The sequence below is a fragment of the Lissotriton helveticus genome, chromosome 8, assembly GCF_964261635.1.
Source record: "Lissotriton helveticus chromosome 8, aLisHel1.1, whole genome shotgun sequence".
NCBI lineage: Eukaryota > Metazoa > Chordata > Amphibia > Caudata > Salamandridae > Lissotriton > Lissotriton helveticus.
In genome coordinates, this window is record NC_136069.1 from 730,943,165 (window position 1) to 730,964,440 (window position 21,276).

At 46.3% G+C, this 21,276-nt stretch overlaps 1 protein-coding gene and 1 pseudogene across 4 annotated transcripts in view; both read right to left on the minus strand.

The window, feature by feature from the left end:
• ARHGEF7 (Rho guanine nucleotide exchange factor 7) overlaps window positions 1–21,276 on the minus strand; it is a 951,496-nt gene that overhangs the window by 17,517 nt on the left and 912,703 nt on the right. The window lies entirely within an intron of this gene.
• On the minus strand, window positions 18,502–19,576 carry LOC144772878 (eukaryotic translation initiation factor 1 pseudogene; annotated as a pseudogene).

The window sequence follows — 21,276 nt, forward strand, 5'->3', positions numbered from 1 at the left end:
ATACCCTCCTGGCCTAAACCAGGGCTTTCAAAATGACTTGGGCCCAGTCTGTCCTGACTTGCCTGACTCTCTCAAAGAGGGATGGTGTGAATGGGTACATGAGGCCCATGTCCAAATGCTTCTGTGTCACCCAGTGTCCCTCCTGGAGGGAACTCTAGAGCGCACAAGTTTTGACACAGCTCATTCTCGGCAATGATAAATAGATCTAGCCTGGGCAGACTCCACTGTTCGAAGATGCCTAGTGCTCCCTCTGGTTGGAAATGCTATTTGTGGTCCACAAGCCAATGCCTATTGAGCTTGTTCAGTCTCGGGTTCAGGGGCTACCAGAAAGATCTTCCCAGTAATCTGCCATCTCCAAAGGTTGAAGTCTTCCAGGCAAATGATCCACGACCCCAACCTGCCCTGCTTGTTTCACCACCACGCAGTGACCTGTGGTTGTCCGTCATAACCTGCATAAGCCTAATTGTGAAGGGAGGCATGAAGGCTGGCCTGGGCAGCTAGATTGCAGGAAACTCCGAAAGGAGAATATGGAGCAGTTGCTCTGCTGGAGACCACAGGCCTCTGACCTCATCTCAAACATAACTCCCTCTCCCTGGATTAGTGAGATGCCTTTCACAACTGTGAATTCTGGATCAGGAAGGGAGAGTGCCCTGCTGCAGGTTAGACTGGGGTTAGCCTGCCACCACAGAATATGCCAGCTTGCCTCCTGTGAGATATGGATGGAGTCAAAAAGAGAGCCCCTGTGCTGGGCCAACTGAAATCTGGGATTTTACTGTAGGGCCTGCATGGCACACTAGGCAAGGAGGATAAACTAGGTGAGGTGCCCAAGAGGCCTCTAAACCATCCTCAAAGACTCAGGGCTGAACCCAAATTATCAGGATCATACCCAGAACATCTCAGACTCACTGTGGTGGCAGAAATGCCTTGAATGCCACTGTATGCAGGAAAGGCCCTATGAAGGTGATCCTCTATATAGGGCTCAGATGGGACTTGACCGTGCTCATGTAAACTCCAAAGAGGTCAAGATTGTGGCAGTCATCCAGAGGTGGTCTGCAACTCACTTTGGCAGCCTGTCTTTAGCAGCCAGTTGTCAAAGTATGAGAATACATATATTGCGGATCCCCTAAGATACAGATTGACCATCACTTTCGTGAACGCCTGAGGAGTCAATTCAAGCCAAAGGGCAGCACAGCAAATTTGGAAGTGTTCCAACAACTGTGAACTGCAGACAGAATATGTGGGCTTGCAAGACAGGTATATAAAATGTGTCCTGCTAGATATGGACAGCATCCAGTCTCCAGGATACAGACAAAAGAGGATCTGATCCACAGTAAACATGTTGACATTGTTTTTTTGTTCAGAAAGAGGTTAAAAGGCTGGAGGTCTGGTAGAAGTCTGAGGCGTTAGTCCTTCATCGGAACAACTAAGTAGCAAGAGTTCATCCTTTGTTCCTCTGAGTCTGCATATGTTCTTTTGCAATGTAGGCCGGCAGGAGGCAGACTGCATCAAGCCTGAGGTCTGCCAAACGTGACCTGGTGTAGGGTATTTTAGGGCAGTGGAAAAAGTTAAGGGCATAGTCATCTTGAACACACTACAGATTTTCTATACTGGTGGAATTGATGGAATGGAGGCCGATGACAACCCACAGGATTGCACTGTGATGCATCTTATTTAATTAATTCAAGTGCTAATTCAGCCTTTTCATTAAAAATCTAGTTCCTTCAAAGGGCAAGTCCAGAGGAATGCCTGGAGGTACCAAATCGGTCATGTCTAGGCCAACACACTAAGATATTTCCCAGCATCATGTTTGCGCCAGGCATCTGTTTCCTGTAGTCACAGCTGGGCTTTAATTCTGTTATCTTTGGAGGAGACATTGTGCCTAGCACACTGCCTGAAAATTGTAGATTCACCGGAAAATCAAAGTAGGCATTGGAGCTCTGAATATGGGTCGAAGGATGAAAAAAGAAAAGGACTGATGTCGAGGCTGTGGCTCTTATAAGGATGCTGCAAAGCAACATGATGCCAGCTGTTGGCGTGCAGGAGTCCTTGCTGGGAGAATCTTCTGAGTCCAGTCTGTACCCTGGGACATTGCAAAGGTGAGGATTCTGCAGTTAGAAATATTCACCAGAAACTGTTTTCTTTTCGCCCTAAAGTAGAGAAAATGTCAAATAAAGCCTATTGAACAGTCACAGATAGAGCAAGTGCTGCCAATGAAAGACTATGTTATTGGCAACCCAGGAAAGTCTTACATCAGACTTGAGACACAATTTGATAAGCTAAATGAGTTACCTCAATGTATAGTAGGACAGACGAGCTTAAGAACAGGGTAGGTGCAGCTTGAAAAGGGCAAGTACTATAAGCTCCCAAGAACCGCTGAGAGAAAGTATCACTGACATAAGGAACACGCACCCACATGCATCATTGTAGGAATTTGCGATTCCTAAATTGCGAAAATTAAGGAATCCCAATTTAGGAATTGCAAAATCCTATGCATCAAGAAATTGCAAAAGTTTTTGCGATTCCTTAATTTTCTTTATTTGCGATTCCTTAATTGCGAATCGCAATTAAGGCATCGCATTACATTGATTCCTATGGGCCTAGAGGCCCATAGGAATCAATGGGAAGGCATTCTCATTTTGCAAATTCGCAATTAAGGAATCGCAAAATGAGAATGCAATTTCAAGGGTGCAGGGGGGGTCCAAAGGACCCCCCCTGCACCCCTGAAATGTCACGTAAGTACATTTCACTCACACACATGTCCCAAGGGCATGTGTGTGTGTAAAATATAAGTTTCAAAAATGAACTTTTGTGCATTTTTAAAACTTTTCGCAAATTACCATGAAGGCTTACTTCATGGTAATTTTCCCCTTCCTAATTGCAAATTCGCAATTTTAAAAAAATCATGCATAGCATTTAAGAATTCGCAAAACTTGCGATTTCTTAAATGCTATAGCAATTTAAGAAATTGCAAAAAATTGCGATTTCTGAAATTGCGAAAAATGAAAAAAGAATTGTTGCATCCCAAAAAAGATTTTTGCATTCTCAAACGGCCGAATTTTGCAATTCGCACCGTTTGCGAATGCAAAAACGCTTGATGCATGTGGGCAACAGATTGTAGATAATGTTTTGGAACAGAACCTAATTGGGATACTGTGGTTCCCTGAGAGAATTGAGACAGACAATCCTGACACATTCATAGCTAGTTGGATTATGGACATGCTGGAACCAGAAACAAAAAATTACACTGTTTATGAGATGAGAGGCCACAGCATCAAACTAAACATGAACCCAAGCAGAGGGAGAGAGATGCATCAGCGGTCTTACACTATTATTTTGGGTCACGTTTTACAAGAAATGGTGAATCAGGTCAGTAAACCATGCAAAGCCACACCCTCAATTTAAGGAACATAGGATAATACTTTTTCAGAATTTGCTCTACTGACATTAAAAAAGATAAATGCTCTCAACCTCATTAAAAAAGAAAATTCTACTTCTAGAGAGAGACAAAAGCAGGTACTCAGCAAAACTGTATGTGAATGTCTGAGATGAAGAAAATATATTCTGGGACAGAAACAGGGCTATCTAAATTGTGATAGGACACTTGATCACTTTTGTAGTAAATAGACACAGAATTCGCTCATTGGGAAAAGAAAAAGTTACTTACCTTTGATAACGATATTTATGGTGGATACATAATCTTCCTACAGATTCCTCACTTCATGAATTAAACTCCCAGGCTCAAGATTGGTTTGTAAAACCTTTCTCCAGTAGTATAATTTCAGCACCGTCATGTGGCTTCAGCTCTTACCTGCGCTTCCAGATTTGATGACACAAGAGTATATTATCCACCAAAACACTCGAGTATCAAAGCCACAACAAATACAGCACATAACATGCTTGTACACCTAGGGATCATAATAATCACAGTACTAACAAACAGGGTGGGAGGGTGGCCTTTGAGGAATACGCCGGAAGACTCTATAGCCAAGAGAAACATTGTTACCAAACATAAGTAACATTTTCTTTGGATGGATATATCTTTGCGCAGATTCCTCAATTTATGAATGTGTCCCAAAGCAATACCTTCTGGGAGGTGGGACTGAGCACTGTTGGTTAAGCAAGGAAATCATGCAGCACAGCCCTGGCAAAGTATCCATCACAGTGTGCTTCGGCTTTGAGGCAATAATGTGAAGCAAATGTATGCAAGGAAGACCATGTGGCTGCCTGGAGTGTCAGCAACCGGGACACATCTGGTAATTGCTGTAGGAGCAACCAGGCCCTAGTATAAATGGTGTGAATGCTGTTAAGAGGAGCCTTCTTGACTAGATCATAGCAGATTATAACTCAGAGGATGACCCAACACAAAATGGTGAGTTTGGTCACCTCCTTGCCCTTGTTCGCTCTGGCAAAGCCAACAAAGAGTTGATTATCCAATCTGACCTGTTGTGTGCAGTCAATGTAATATAACACTACAAGTCTGGATTAGAGTCTAAGCAACTGTTCCTCCCCCTTGGTGGGAAAGGAGGAGGAAGAATGATGGAAGGGTACTTCACTGGCCGCTACGAAATGCAGATACATATCTAATGTAAGAAGCCAGGACAAGGGTGAGGGATCAACCTATTAGAGTAGAAACTGCAAAAGGTAGATGAACTGAAAAGGCCTGAAGTTCTTAGACCCTACGAGTTGAAGTAATAAACCAGCTATTCGGTCTTCAAGGTAAGAGGCTGAACCGAAAAGTTGTGCAGTGGCTCAACTGGGGATATCGTCATGAAAGTTATCGCAAAATACAAATCTCATTGATGAAAAATACATGGAGTGAAAGGACGGTGAGTGCCGAGGGGGCACCCCAATTGCAGCCCAGGGACTTCCTAGCCAGGACATCATTACTTCCAGGAGGAGGGGCATAACACTAGCTGCCTTCCATAATTGCTGCTGCGCGTTATAGTGTCTTGCTCACCACCGCGGCGCGGTATGCTGAGTGCTGATGGGGCACCTCCATTGCAGCCCACGGACTACATAGCCCTGACATCCTTGCTTCCACGAGGATGAGCCTGATGCCAGCCGCCTCCCGTAATTGCCGCTGTGCTTTATAGCACCACGCTCACCACTGCAGCTGGGCCAAGGGCGGGCCCGTCTGCACCCGAAGGATGGTCCACCCCTCAGCCAACATCGCGCCCCTCCCCCAACAACTGAACTCTTTAACGCTACTTTCGACTATTGACTTTACCTAACTTTTGAGCTCAACTATAAAAGCTGCGACTGGTTGCTTAATTGCTCCATTCTGGTGTCCTGAATTTGGGCCTGCTGTTATCGATTTGCTAGTAATTTCATGGCTAAACGTAAGGCTATGGAAGGGGGTCCTGGGGTGGCTAAAACCATGAAGTCAAAGAAAACTCCTGGGAATAACTGTGTTATTGACAGGATTGACAACCTATTAGTTGAAAGCGACCAACTACAAGTTCGGTTTCTACAGATCCCTTTCCTTCAAGTCCTCCTGTTTACCAGGAGGCAGGAAATCCCTGTAAAATACCTAAAATATTTTTAAACGCCAGGGAGCAACCTTGTGTATTACCTATTGACACACAGGTTGTTATACACTTTACTTCCTCAGATGCCCCTCCTGTTGAAATACTTGAGTCACACACCGAGGTTTTCCCCTGCACTTAACTGCTTTATTATCTGAGTTGCAAGAGGACCAACACACCGCAGGGGATCCCACTCACGCTAGCAAGTTAGAACAGCTACAAGTTAATTTGATAGGGTTAGGGTGCTTCACCACCTAAGAGGCTTTCCATGTTTCATTAGTTCAATACATGAAAGAGAAGGGTATTGTATTAGAATCCCTAGATGTTTCTTTGACCTCCATAGTTAATCAGCTACTAGGCGCATGCAGGAACCCAGCTGCCCCAAACCCTAAATTTGCTCAAGGACCCCCACTCCTAAAACATGTCCTCTCCAAAAAAGCAAGGCCCTTCCATGAGAACCCTCCACCCAGACCTTTAGCCCGGAGAGAGCACTCACCAACAAGACACAGCAACAACACTGCTGAATAACAGACCCAATCTCAAAGAGCCAATCAAATTCATAGTTACTCCCATTTAGGCTCATGCAGGTATGAGCAGACGAACAACTTGCACCAAATCAAGAATAAGTCTACAACTCGAGGGTAAATTTCTATGATCAACGTTCCTAAATTAACCAGCCACTCATTGACTGAGTCAGAGGACTTCCTCAAAACCAAGGGGCACCATTGGATTCACCACGTCTGCGGATACCGATCTCTTATTCGAAACAACCTAATTAGAGCTAAGAAAACAGGAAGTAATTCCCCTGGCTTTGATACCATAAAGCTAATTTTGTTGACCCCTTATCTGGCAGATAACCTTTATCTGGATCGTAGGACCTCTCCCCCAAGTTCATCTAACATTCAGCTGAAATATACCAATTCATCAGCACACCTAAACCTAGGAACCAATACATCTTTACTCAACCAGATTGACTGACTCGAACATTCTTCTTACAGGCATCCTCAGTGGACTAAGTGATCTTCAGTTAATAGGCACTGTGACCATTGGGATGAAAACAGTAGCTGGTCAGCTTCTTCCCCCAGTTGCCGCCTTGTATCCTTCCCTCTTTAACTGAGTTGACCTCTAATCAAACTATTTTCCCTATTGAAGACCTGTAGTAAAGTAGGAACTGCTTTTATGGTTACCTCCACTTTTTGTTTGATGTAATGCTATTTCTGACTAGTCGGACTGGGATTCTACTAGTCAGGACTCCAGTCTCTGTGCTTTCTTCCCTAAATTGGTTTAGTAGGTACTTGGGTACATCCCAGACTGTACACTGGTGAATCCTGATCGGTCCCTAGTATATGGTACTAATGTACCCAGAGCATAGGTACACCTATGTATTATGCCACCCATGGGAGACCACTACAAATGGGTATTCAAGAGAGACACAGGAATCTCCCTTGAAGTGAAGGAGTCACTTCCCTGCATCCTCAGGCACCGGAACTAATCCAGTCTGCTGATCCTGAGCTCCTAAGAACTCCAAAAGACTCAGCAACACAGGTGGTGGTTCTCCACATCCCTCAAGGCCTGCCCTTTCCTCTCACCAAGTTTTAACCCAGTACCCCTCGTTAGAGCTGCTGGAACCGAGCCCCTGTGCACTGCCTCGACTTGAAGTTGCAAAATCTTTGGGCACCAAATCGTCCCAACCTCAAGCCTCTCCAGTGACCAAGATCTTCACCCTCACCACATCTCTTGCATCGTGGCTTGCATCTTTGGAGAGCTGCTCGAGGTCCTCTTGCGACTTTAGTGCCTCCGGCCTGTCGGTCCTCTTAAGGGTCATCTTTGTATTCTTTGGGCAACCCTGATTGCTTGGGGCCTGCCATGACTCCTCTGCTTGTGGTGAGTCTCCTTGACCTTGCTGGTCCCGAGATTGCACCTTTCACCCCTTCCACATTGGTTACAGTTGCCAAGGCTTGCTGGTGAACCCGCCGGAGACCGATCCAATAACTCTCGAAATCCGACGTGGGACAGCTCGTGTAAGACTCCAGCGTCACCTGGTCCACACAGCTGCAGCTCCAAGGTCACCGCCAACTCTCCTGCAGTACCGGACATTGGTGGGCATTCGTCTTCGTGCCTTCTGGTCACTTCCAAGTGGCATAGACTCTGTCCCCTCTACTTTCAGGTACTTCTCGACTTGAATCCACCTTTGGGTTCCACCGGACACCTTCTTCTCCAGCAGTGGCCTTTTCCTGAAGTCCTCCATTGGGTTTGACAGCGGTTTCCGATGCCACTTCACAACTATGCACCCGGCTTCCCTGGTGTAGCTATCCTGATTCCTAGGGTATCCACAGGTGGGGTGGCTTTCCACACTTCTGTCTACCACTGGGTTTCTTCAGGGTCCACTGGGAAGGGGCATTCTTTAAAATTGCAACACGACTTACCGATTGACTTGCATTGATCACACGGTCATCACCCCACACTGCACACGGCCTCCGTGGGGCTCCAAGTTACTTACCTTGCGTGGTTTCTTGGGTCCCTGACACTTCTACATCTTCTGGGTATAGTCTTGACTCGAGTTGTGGTTCGTCCCCCTGTAACCACGTGTATTACATGCTACTTACCTGTTTCTATTGAAAAGTATTGTGTGCATTGCGCGTATTTCTGGCAGGGGATACCTGTTTGTGTTAGTGAGTGTTATATAATAAATACATATTTTTATACATACACTGTGTGGTTCCTTTTCACTTAGTCTATATCAATATGATTATGTTCTGGTAAAACAAGCTGCTTTTACACTCCTTTTGGACTAATCCTGAAGGCTACTCTCCCCAGCTACCACGTACAGAGCTTTCTAAGGTTGTCTAAGACCACTAAAATCATCTTAAGGGTTGTCTGGATTGGTGCAGGGTGCCCACTTACATAAGTGTGCATCATATATCAAGCCCGAATCTCACAAGACCTTAATGCACATCTACGCATTATGTTTCAACCAAGCAGGTCCCCATTCCTAAACTTGACAGACTCTACAACATACACCTACAAACATGACCACCTTCTTAGAGGTTTCCTCTATGAACATACATGTATTTCCTACCGGTAACGGTCAAAGCACTGCTCGTTTTTTATCTAACCTAGCCCTATTACATACACTTACATCTTCTGATAATTCACCCAGACGTCCATTTGAAAGTACCTTTTCTTCTGTTATGCCCCTCAGACAAACTCTAATAACTTACTCTTGATCTCATGGAACGTTTTGCTGGACTCTGGTCAAAGTGCTCATTACCTGACTGGTCCACTTTTGTGGATGAACACAAATTATGCTCCTTTTAGGAAACATGGTCCCTTGAGCCAATTTATAGGCCTGGGTTCCTAAACGTTTCTATCTCAGCTATTTCAGGCCAACAGGGTAGACTGTCTGGAGGCCTAACCCTCTGGGTCAAAGCTTTCCTTAATTGTGTTACATGGCAACAACATTTTGGATCACCCGACATTTTGGCCTTTGAAATCCTCTGTAAAAACAAGTTGAAGTTTCACCTTTATAATCTATATAATAGAGGGACCAAAGGAGGGGTCTTATCGCGCACAATCCTAAAACTCGATGGGCTGCTTGATTCATCCTCTCCAATGTTAATTGTTTAATTCCACTAAGGGGCAGAGTGAGCACCACAATGTGCAGTACATACCCCTTGGTGCCCTTAAAAAAGAATGTAAGAGCACCAAGGTAAATGCACTGCAGTGCAGTGCATTCTCCTTGGTGCCCTTATATAAGTAATATTAGCCACACAACTTGTCACTTCACATGCATACTAGCACCAAAACTGTAAAATAGGATAAGGTTTGCTCCCTCAACAGCCTGCTAACTTTCCCTTGCCATTTTACTTGTGAAAAACTTTCCGACAAGTTGGCTTAAACAGGCTACAGTCACATGCAAAGATAAAGTGTACAAAATCAGACACGATGGGTGCTCATACATTTAACAAACCATTTCACACAAGTAGGATTGACTATAACCTGATTGACCTTAGGTTGTGGTTCGGTGTCAACGATATGACCATCCTTGAACGATGCTAGAGTGATCACAACCCCTTTGCCTTGTCCTTGAAAGGACTTTGTTCCATCATCCCTCTTGCTCCTTTACTATTCTTCACTCTAGAGATGTCCGAATGACCTTCGGAAAAAGGCATTTAAGATGGAATCAAGCAGTTAACCGCCCTGAGATAATTGTTGCCTTCACTGACGATTTTAACAATACCATGCCATTGATAAAGGGTGGGAAACTAATTTCTCACAACAAACAAACTAGTCACAAATCACACAGCTTTATTTGAACATTTATCAGGTTTTTTTACAGTCCAGGCAAACTTTAGGTAACGACTAAGGCGAAACCCTAGTTTGACGTGGAGTGTCGTGAACACCAAAGACTTTTAGCTAGGGCTTTTAAAAACAGAGAGCTGCCCAGCATAACCTTAATCTGTAAAGTTTATAAATATGCTATTGCAAAAGCCAAAAGGAATTGGGACGATCAGAGATGGGCCACTCTTAACCTAGCTTGTGCAGTCAAAGATTTTACCCTGTTTTGGGGGGCTAGTAACTCATAGGGGTGCTCCAGCTGCACCTGGTCCAGTAAATAGTGTAGCTTCATCAATGTGAGCCGCACACTTTGGCACTTTATACACTGCTTCCAGCTCCCACATTTTCCCAAACCTTCCCTCTTGTTCTAACTTTCAGACACTCTGCTACTTTCCTAAGGATGATTTGTTCAACTGTGCTGAGGTAGAACAATCCATAAGGGCCACAGTCATGGGTAGAGCTGCCGGCCCGTATGGTGTTCCAGCTTATGTTTTCTCTATCCGATAAGGAGGCTCATGGATGATATATCTTGCTCTGAATGAATGCTATCAATGTGGGAGGTCCCACCCCTGAGTCCTTAAAAGATGCCAGAGTCATCTCTGTGCGTAAGACAGGTGACCGATCAGTACCATCTAACTACAGAGCCATAAGGCTTATTGACTGTATACAGAAAATCGGCCAATGTGTTTTTGCAAAAATGAAAGATTGGATGGCAGGCAAGTCAATTCTTAGTCCTTACCAGGTGGGACTTTGATTGAGAAAAATTCCACAATAGACCAGGCCTTAGAGTTTCTTATGATCTATTGGCTGACCGTGCTTATTGGCAAGGGTAACTTATACGTCTCCTTTGTCAACTTACGCTCGGCATTTGACTTAGTTTCCCATTTAAAACTTTGGCAAACACTCATTGATCTGAAAATGACACCACTCTTAGTATCTCTGGTTGTCCTCCTTCATGAGGAGAATTTTGCAAAATAAGATGGGGGAACCAGGAAGAGATGATAGACCACATCACAGTGGGTAGAGGTGTTCGCCATGGCTGCGTGCTGGCCCCTACTTTATTTTCACTATATATAAACATTGCACCCTTTTTAACTCAAATTGGTACTGATGCAACCGTGCTGGCTCATGTAAAAACTAAAATACTTTTATTTGCAGCTGATACTCTGTTGGTCCTTGAGACCCCAAGTGGCCTCCAGAAGATCCTGGCATGTTTCGAAGAGTTCTGTGCCGCAAGGGGATTAGAGCTCAACACGGATAAATGAATATGCTACTTACCAGTATGCATCTGTTCTTGGCATGTAGGGCTGCTAACATTCATATCTATTGCATAGATCGCCGCCTAGTGTTGGGTCCGGATGATTGCACATTGTTGTCCTGGAAGAGTCTTCGAAGTATCACGAGATAGGTGGCTCCTCCCCTGGACTACAGTGCGCATGGGCATCGGCTCCATCCCCAGATTGTTTTTAGCCATTGTGGCAGAGATGGAGTGAAATAGTGTAAAGGATGTCCATGCTAATGATGAATGCAAGAGAGTGTCTGCAGCCGCTACGGGCACCGGGGAGGAGGGCGGGCGATATGAATGTTAGCAGCCCTACATGCCAAGAACAGATGCATACTGGTAAGTAGCATATTCAGTTCGAGGCATGTGGGCTGCTAAATTCATATCTATTGCATAGAATACATAGCAGTCCCTCCATTAAGGGCGGTTGCCCGTGTTAGCTGCAGAAGCTTGAAAAAGTGTTTTGAGAACAGCCTGTCCTACAGCTGCTTGCTGTTTGGAATGCACATCTACACAGTAATGTTTGGTAAACGTGTGTGGTGTAGCCCAAGTGGCTGCTCTACAAATGTCTTCCAAGGGAATGTTCCCCAGGAACGCCATGGAGGCCCCCAATTTGCGTGTGGAGTGCGCCTTTGGGGGTATTGTTAAAGTGTGTTTAGCTTTTTGATAACAGATTTGAATGCACTTAACGATCCATCTGGCTATTCCTGCTTTGGAAATGGGGTTGCCTTTGTGCTGTGGTGAGAAGGCAACAAAAAGTTGTTGTGTCTTTCTAAAGTGTTGAGTTCTGTCAATGTAGTACATTAGCGCCCTCCTAACGTCTAATGTATGAAGCATTCTTTCTGCTACCGTTTGTGGGTTTTGGAAGAATGCCGGCAGGTCAATAGTTTGGTTGATATGAAACTGTGACACCACCTTTGGAAGGAATTTAGGGTTAGTGCGGAGCACTACCCTGTTGGAATGTATTTGGATGAATGGCTCTTGGATTGTGAGCGCTTGCAGCTCGCTAACACGTCTGAGCGATGTGATAGCAATGAGAAAAGCCACTTTCCACGTCAGAAATTGAATTTCGCAGGAGTGCAGTGGCTCGAAAGGTGGGCCCATCAGCCTAGTGAGGACTACATTGAGGTTCCACACTGGAGCTGGTGGTGTTCTTGGAGGAATGACTCGCTTCAGTCCCTCTAGGAAGGCTTTAATGGCAGGCACCCTGAAAACAGAGAGGTGCTGCCTATTCTGGAGATAAGCCGCTATGGCGGATAGATGTATCCGAATGGAGGCGTACGCTAGATTGCATTTGTAAAGATGTAACAAATAGCAGATGATGTTAGGAATGGATGCATCCAGCGGGTTGATATTGTTGTCAGTACAGTAAATGACAAACCGCTTCCATTTCGCTGCATAGCAAGCTCTGGTCGTGGGCTTCCTTGCCTCGCGGATGATGTCCATGCAGTCTGGAGGCAGGTTGAGGTAGCCAAATCCTAAGACCTCAGGAGCTAGATCGCCAGATTGAGCTGTTGCGGATCTGGATGCTGAATGTCGCCATGGTTCTGCGTCAAGAGCCTGGATGTGAGATGCAGCCTTTGATGCGGTACCACGGAAAGTTCTAGAAACGTGGTGTACCATGGTTGGCGTGCCCATGTTGGAGCAACTAGGATGAGAGTCATCGAGTGTTGCTTTAGCTTTCTTGCCACCAGCGGAATGAGAGGCGCTGGGGGAAAAGCGTACGCAAATTTGCCTGACCAGTTCATCCATATCGCATTCCCTTGCGATTCCGGGTGAGGGAACCTGGCGGCAAAGCTTTGGCATTTTGCGTTTTCCCTTGTGGCAAACAGGTCTATCTCTGGATGACCCCACTGCTGGAAGTACGGGTGGAGTACTGATGGATGTATCTCCCACTCGTGCATTTGATGGCTGTATCTGCTGAGCAGATCCGCCATCTGATTGTCCTTGCCCGGGAGGTGTTCTGCCATGAGGAAGATGTTCCTCTGAATGGCCAACTTCCACATGCTCTGAGCCAGATGAGACAGCTGTGGTGAGTGAGTACCGCCCTGCTTTTGGATGTAGTACATGGCTGTCATGTTGTCCGTCCGGATCAACACGACCTTGTTGCACAGATGTACTTTGAAGGACTTGAGTGCCATGAAGATTGCCATCAATTCTAGGTAGTTGATGTGCAATCGTTGTTGCTGGGTTGACCACAGTCCCTGCACCGTGTAGTGGAGCACATGCGCTCCCCACCCTTGGAGAGATGCGTCCGTTGTCAGGACAATCTGTGGCACAGGCTCTTGGAACGGTCGTCCCTTGCAAAGGTTGTGTGGATTCCACCAATGCAGAGAGTTGTATGCCCGACCGGTCACCAACACTAGGTCTGTCAGTTGTCCCTGAGCCTGTGTCCATTGATTTGCCAAGCATTCTTGGAGGGGACGCATGTGCAACCTTGCGTGCGGGACTATGAAGATGCAGGAGGCCATCATGCCTGTCAACTGCATGAACACTCTTGCTGGCAGGGAGTGTTGCGGTCTGAACCTCTGGATCAGCGACTGAATGCTGTTGATTCTGACTGTGTTTGGTTGAGCCATAGCAGTCAGGGTGTTTATTGTCGCGCCCAGATACTGCCGCACATGGGCTGGCTGAAGGTGCGACTTTGGGTAGTTTAGGGAGAACCCCAGGCTGTGAAGGAGTTGAATAGTGTGGGACATGTGTGAGGCGCACTGTCTTTCCGACTTTGCTTGAACGAGCCAGTCGTCGAGGTACGGGTAGACATGTATGCCTTGTCTCCTGAGGTGCGCTGCCACTGTCGCCAGACACTTTGTAAACACTCTGGGGGCAGTAGTCACCCCGAAGGGCAGGACTTTGAACTGATAGTGCTTGTTGAGAATGGTGAACCTGAGGTATTTTCTGTGGGACGGGTGGAGCGGGATGTGGAAGTAAGCATCCTTGAGGTCCAAGGTTGCTAGGAAATCCCCTTGGTTGAGAAGGGGAGGGATTTGTTGCAGTGTTAGCATGTGAAAATGTTCTGACAGTATATACATGTTGAGAGGGCGCAGATCCAGAATGGGTCTGAGGGATCCGTCCTTCTTTGGGATGAGGAAGTACAGGGAATAGACCCCTGTGCCTTCCTCTTCCACTGGCACGAGCTCGATTGCGCCTTTTTGCAGCATCACCAGTACTTCCTGCTGCAATAAGTGCAAGTGCTCTGCCGACATAGGACGGTGTCTTGGGGGAATGTTGGGAGGAGTGGAGGTTAACTCCAAACAGTAACCGTACTGGATACGTTTTCTCACCCACCTGTCTGTGGTGATGGACGTCCAGACTGGCAGGAACTGCTGGAGTCTCCCCCCGACAGGTGTTGGATGGTCGGGGGGCAGTGACAGGGAGTCACTGTTTGTTTGTGGCAGAGGAACGTGAGTTGTTGTTTCCCCTGCCTCTGCCTTTGGCACGGTTACCTCTGTAACCCCCTTTACCTTGTTTGGGGTACGAGGATTGCGCACCACCTCTTGCGAATTGTGTTTGTTGTCCCAAGTGTGCTCTGGTAACACTACGCGCACCTGAGCGACGAAAAGTGTTGCCCCTGAACTGTTGAGATTGGAGAGCCCCCATGGACTTAGCAGTCTCGTTGTCCTTCTTAATCTTTTCAAGTGTGGTGTCTACATCAGGGCCAAACAGTCTGTCAGGATTGACGGGCTGGTTGAGGATTGTAGTTTGGATGTCAGGCTTAAAACCAGATATACGAAGCCAGGCTTGGCGCCTTAGCATGACGCTAGTGTTAATCCCCCTAGCCGCTGTGTCCGCGACATCAAGTGCACACTTAATTGCAGCATTTGATATAAGCTTCCCCTCTTGAATGAGCATTTCGCCTGCTTCTTTATACTCATCAGGTAGATGTTTAAGGAGCCGTTCTAGGGTGTCGTAATGCGCCCTATCGTAACGCGCCAGCAGTGCTTGTGTGTTTGCTATACGCCATACATTGGCAGCCTGCGCAGCCACCCGCTTGCCAGAAGCCTCAAGCACTTTCGACTCCTTGTCTGGGGGAGGAGCTTCACCCGTCGTTTGGGAGTTGGCCCTTTTGCGGGCATTTGCGACCACCAATGAGTCCAAAGGCAACTGTCCCCGAATATATGCAAGGTCTCCAGGTGCTGGCCTGTACTTTTTCTCAATACGTGGGTTTACCACCCTTGCTCGTGTTGGTTCCTTAAAGATATCTGGTGCATGTTTAAGGACACCTTTCAGCATAGGGAGTGTTTTGACTGTTCTTTCTGAGACAGAGAAAGTGTCAAACAGGAAATCTTCCTCCACCGGGTCAGAGTGCATGTCCACATTATGATTTGCAGCTGCCCGTTCTATTAAAGCAGTGAATGCTGCTGAGTCCTCAGTAGGTGACGTACGTGACCCAAAAACCTGAGGGTCCTGCACCACTTGATGGCTGTCCTGGTCCCCAGCGTCGACATATGGGTCCTGGTGTACATCAGGGTCATTTCCAGTAGGGAAGTTATATTGGTCATCTTGTTCATCATCCTCGCCCCCTGATTGGTGGGGGGAAGGTGTTGGACTCCTCCTTGGTGGAGGCTGAATAGGTTCAACAAGTGGAGTTATGTCCTGTTCTGGCCTTTTCTTTTTCAGTGGAATAACAAATGATTCCAATGGTTGGGAAGTGATCTTTCTTTTATAAAGTGTCAATTTCCCCGTGTGGGCATCGATGTAGTGCTCCGAATTGTCCTCCGACGCAGTTGGCCGAGGCAAATTGGGACTGGGCGTCGAAGATTCCGGCGTTTCGGTGTTCTTTGAGACCGTTTTGGCCACAAACGCCTTCGGCGCCACTTTTGGTGGTAGAACGTAGAGAAGCTTGGAGGACGACTTTGCAGGTCTCGGATCCGACGGTGCGGTAGACGCCGACGTCAGGGCTTTCTCCCGAATTCTCTTGAGGGAGTCGGTGACCTGTTTCGTAAAGGAAGCCGAGGATTTGGCAACCGACGCTTGATGTTCGTCCGCTTCGGAGGACCTCGGCGTAGCAGAAGTGGCCACCGATGATTCCTGGCCTTCCACGGGACGCTGCCCTGTGGTAGTTTTAGGCGCCGACGCCGTCGATGCCGTTCCGGCATCCTTGTGCCGATGAGTAGTGGCTCCGGCTGTCGGATCCTGGGCCTTAGCGGACTTGGCTTCGACCGTGCGTTTGGTGGTAGACGCTGCAGACGTCGAGGTAGGATGGATGACCTTTTTGGAGGACGTGTCCTTGGCCACCGTTTGAGGCGCCGGTGAGTCGACAGTCTTCTTTGACTTCGTGTGGCCCGAAGGCGACGGAGTTGAAGACGGAGCAAGCTTCGTTGGCTTGGACGGGACGTCGGCCATTTTAGATGTTGTCGAAGCCGTAAGTTTCGGTTTCGGTTTTGCCGAGTCGGCGGCCATTTTAGGAGCCGTGGAGACCGAAGGTTTCGGTTTCGTTTTTGGCGTGATGTCGGCCATCTTAGGTGTTGTCGACAGCAATGGTTGCGGTTTCGGTTTCGATACACGCAACGGTGGCTCCTCCGGTATATCCGTGGCCGGGCCCTAAGGCGGGGCTGGGGATATCGGTGCAGGGTCGTGGGTAAGGCCGAGTGGCGATCCCGTGACCTGAGCCTGAGTCGAGTAACGTTCGGGGCATAGCTCTTCCTCTGAGCTATCTTCCGCGGCCCCATAGACTTCTTCGTCGTCCCCTACCTCCTCGACGTATTCAAGGTCTTGGCTCTGTCCTTCGATGTATTCTTCTGGATCCGCCTCGACCTCCGTCGATGGTGGTGAGATTTGAAGATGATGGCTGTGGCCTTCTTCTGCGGGGTCGTCGAATATGTCGTCGGGTGCCGGGGCTGCGTGTAGGGCTTCAAGTCGCGCCGCGCGCCGATGCTTGAGCGTCTTCTTTGACCTGAATTTGGAGCAGGCCATGCAGTTGTCCTCGTCGTGTTCCGGCGATAGACATTTATTACAGACTGGATGCACGTCGATGTGTGGGTATTTAGACCCACACACGGGGCAGCGCTTGAACGGACTCCGTTCCATGATGAAGTCGCCGGGGTCTTGCTGCGAGTACAGGGCCTCGATGCGCGAAGAGTAAACCACTCCGCAGAAGTCCGACCCGAAGAGTCAGACGATGCTCGGGACCGATCGCAAACAATACCGACGCGAATACCGAAGGCCTTTTGGCCTTAAGAAGGAAGTTTCTTTCGATTCCGACAAGGAGCCGTCGAAATCACATCCGAACCCAATGGCGGAAAAAAACAATCTGGGGATGGAGCCGATGCCCATGCGCACTGTAGTCCAGGGGAGGAGCCACCTATCTTGTGATACTTCGAAGACTCTTCCAGGACAACAATGTGCAATCATCCGGACCCAACACTAGGCGGCGATCTATGCAATAGATATGAATTTAGCAGCCCACATGCCTCGAACACAAAGTTAAAGATGTTAAACCCCTAGAAATCATATAAAAAGGGTTAATCTTTGGGGGTGAGCCTCTCAAAACTGTTCATAGTTTGACTTATTTCGGTATAATTTTTAGCAGTAATATGGCATGGAAGAAGCATCTCACCAAAGCGGTTTTTAAACGTAATCAAATATCTGGGGTAATCCACAAAGAGTATAAAGCCTCTTACTCTAAACGTATTCGGCCTGCTATTCAATTGTACGAAGCAAAGGCATTAGGGTCAGCTTTTTATGGTGCAGAGCTTTGGGATCACACAAACATTGATACACTTAAGGTTGCTGAAATTAAATTTCTACGTAAACTGGTCTCTCTTCCTCCAAGTACCACTTTAATTCCACATTTTATGGATTTGAGCTTACGAAATCTCCAGGAGGATAAAGCCAGGCTTCGCCCATTGCTATATTAAAGGAGGCTATGGTCTACTATTGTTGCTTATGGGGGTGGTAGTATATATTTGTTGGCTTATCCCTAGCAGAAACAGTATATCTCTATAAAGTTTTATTGAAAATGAGAGTCAGCAGTGTAGGACTTCCTCTGTTTGAATCCCGCTGTATATGATGACTCACTTGTCCTCCTCTATACTTGCAAAGAGTACCGATCTTGATTAGGTGATATAGGCACATATCACTGGTAATTTTAATCTGAAATACGGAGGTTTGGCCGTATTACCCAACGATGACCTGAAATTTCAGCAGGACATTTATAGTTCAATAGAATACTGACTTGTTCGATCTGGTCTATTATCTAACATTTCTATTGACGATACAGGTCATCATCTGTAAAAATACAGACTAAACGCTGCCTTACGGGCACATGGGAGTAAGGGAACCACAACTCCCAGCAGTCAAACATATGATGCACTATCACGTGATTGTACTACGTGACACGCCATACACAATGCATTACAAATAAAACAAAGCTCATATGCTTTTCGCCATAATGGTTAAATTAGCTAGCAGCACTCCCCATTTCTGTAGCTTCATTTTATACCTGGATTAATAGAGCACAAAGTGCCCATCTGTTATTGTTCCCTTGTCTTGTTTCTTAAACTCTTCTACTGACCAGTGTGATTCTCACCTAGGTATATCAAGTGGGGTAAGCTTCTGGTCAGGGTAAAACCAAAATGCTACAGTGCCACACATAGGGAGCCTCTCGCATCACTATCTAGTATTTTATCTTAGCAGTTAGCCTTTCTCTCCATTAATTGCAAAAACTGTGCTACTATACTGCACGTGTGCCATGTGATACTTGGACTTCTGAAATGCTTTATTAGATTGTGGAATTTTACACAGCGTTGGATTCTGTGCCATGTTTTACTTTAGGATTACAGTCCTGTCATAATTGTTTCCAACCAACCCTCCAGCAAAGAGCCTCCCACTACAGATGTTGATGCGGTTTATTACATTAATGTAGCATGTCTTTAAAATTGTGAAAGGGCATTTTCACATGCTGTTCAGTTTAACTTGAGACGAGGACTGGCTACTCATTCCAGATGGAATCCTACGAACTGGAGCATTTAGAAGCCATGGACTTTAAGCTGGTCATCCTTTGCCAGTCCCACCTCAATGAGGAACTGGCATGCGTTCTTACGCTGGTCACCTTGAAGCTGGATTACCTCTCCGTATTCTGGATGCTCAACCCCAGTACCATTGCAAGCAAATTTCTTTTTAAAGGCCTTGACTAACTTCTTTTTATCGTAATCATCTGTAATCCCTTGTACGGTTGTGAGGGTCTTTCTGCCGTTTCTCTGTTGGATCCTTATATGAATAGAATCCTCTGTCCCTGCTGGGAGCCAGGCATCACTCTTGGTTGCCATCCGCAAAGGGGTCGAACGACTGGAGGTTCTGGATACCGGACATACGATATGCTTCTTTTTCCTTGATGGAAACTGTCGGCTGAGTACTGGGCGGATGGTTGTAGTCTGTTCGGGGAGGGCTCGAACAAACGATAATTCAACAACAGCTCAGAAAGGACAAAAGATGTGCCATACACCAGCCGTAATCGCAGGAAGTAAATACAACCACACAATGCCGCCAGGTACCTCCCCGAGACGGCTTGGAAGCTGGCGTGAAGTACCGACGGACAGGTGAAGGGGACATTATGTTTATTGTTCTCGTAAGAATTAACGTCAGTGTTATGAGAGGGCACCGGCGATGTAACATATTCCGAAAGCCTACCTTGGGTCAGTTTGTTAGCACCATATGACTATTTTCAGTTTGCGGCATATGCCCACTGTGCATGGCAGAATATCGAGAGGGTTTGGCATCTTGCTAACCATGGGCTGAGACATTCATTTTATGTGTAAACACACAATAGTGGCTTCGTAGAAGGAACATGTAAGATAGTCATCACGGCATGAATAGCTTCTAGCTTTGGAGACCTATTGACACACACGTATGGATAAAGATGGTGGTCTCAAAGCTGTCACCATTGCACACTAGAACTGGTCAGTGCTTGACAGGAGGTGGCACCATACATTAATGATGCCAAAAACAATATCATAATCTTCTGTGTCCCGATTTCAGCATGTATCTGAACAGTGGAACAGGAGATAATTTGCCTAATTGGATACATCTATATATGAGAATATAACTAACAAATGAGGAACATGCATCTGAGAATACACAGACACATAGGAGGAAATGGGACATTTAACTTTGTTTCTTCCTCTCCCTGAGCCGCAGCCAGGTGAGGTGAGACCTTTTCCTCCTGCAAAATAGGTAAGCAGGAGTGATATTGCATGAATGGAATAGTATAAAACAAGATGTAACTAATGATAATGTTTGCGAAATGCATCTAGGATTGACATTTATGTCATACCAGGATGTCGACAGAGAGACACCCGACGTGTTGCCTATGACCTTTTCAAGATGCGAACTATAATTCAGTAATAATTTAATTATTTTTTTCAGTGGCCAATTAGCCCACATGCAGAAAGGAATCGTTACAACACTGTTGCGTTATTCCGACCGGGAGCAACGTCCTCAAATGCACTCAGAGAACAATTTCCTTACCCGCATCGCTGCGGCGGCTTTTCCCGCTGTGCGCGGCGATTTTAAAAACCCCGCAGTTCATGACTAGCTCAGCCCGTCATGAACGCACGGCAGGTAACGCTCATGACGAGCTGAGTTCGTCATCAGCCTGGAAGGGGTTAAAAACTTGTTTTGTTTTGAATAAAGTTTTATTGAAAATATCCTTCAAAATTTGTTCGAACACTTTTGATGTTGTTTTCACATCAGTTTAAATGTTGTCATCATTCTTGTTTATCGTATTTACAAGGCCCAATGCATTTCGGGCAGTATGCCCTTCATCGGGGGCATTTTCATACTGTTGAGGAAGAATAAACACAACTTTGAAACCTTCAGATATTTTTGTATAACATCTCTAATATTTACCACACTTTGATACCTTATAACCCGGTGAATAGACTTGTTTGTAAATGAACTGTAGTGAATTTAACGAACTAGCTTCAAAAGAGAAGGTCATACACAGTAATAAGAAACGTGGTGGTTTAAGGGAAAGTGAGTAAATGATGAGAAATATACTCAGGTACGCGATAACATACTGCCTATAACATTTTTTGCACTTCCGCGTGTCTGTTTAACAGCACACCATCTACGCTATGTTACTTCTCGTTTCGTTTACAGATTATTAAAGGAAACAAACAAATGCTATCG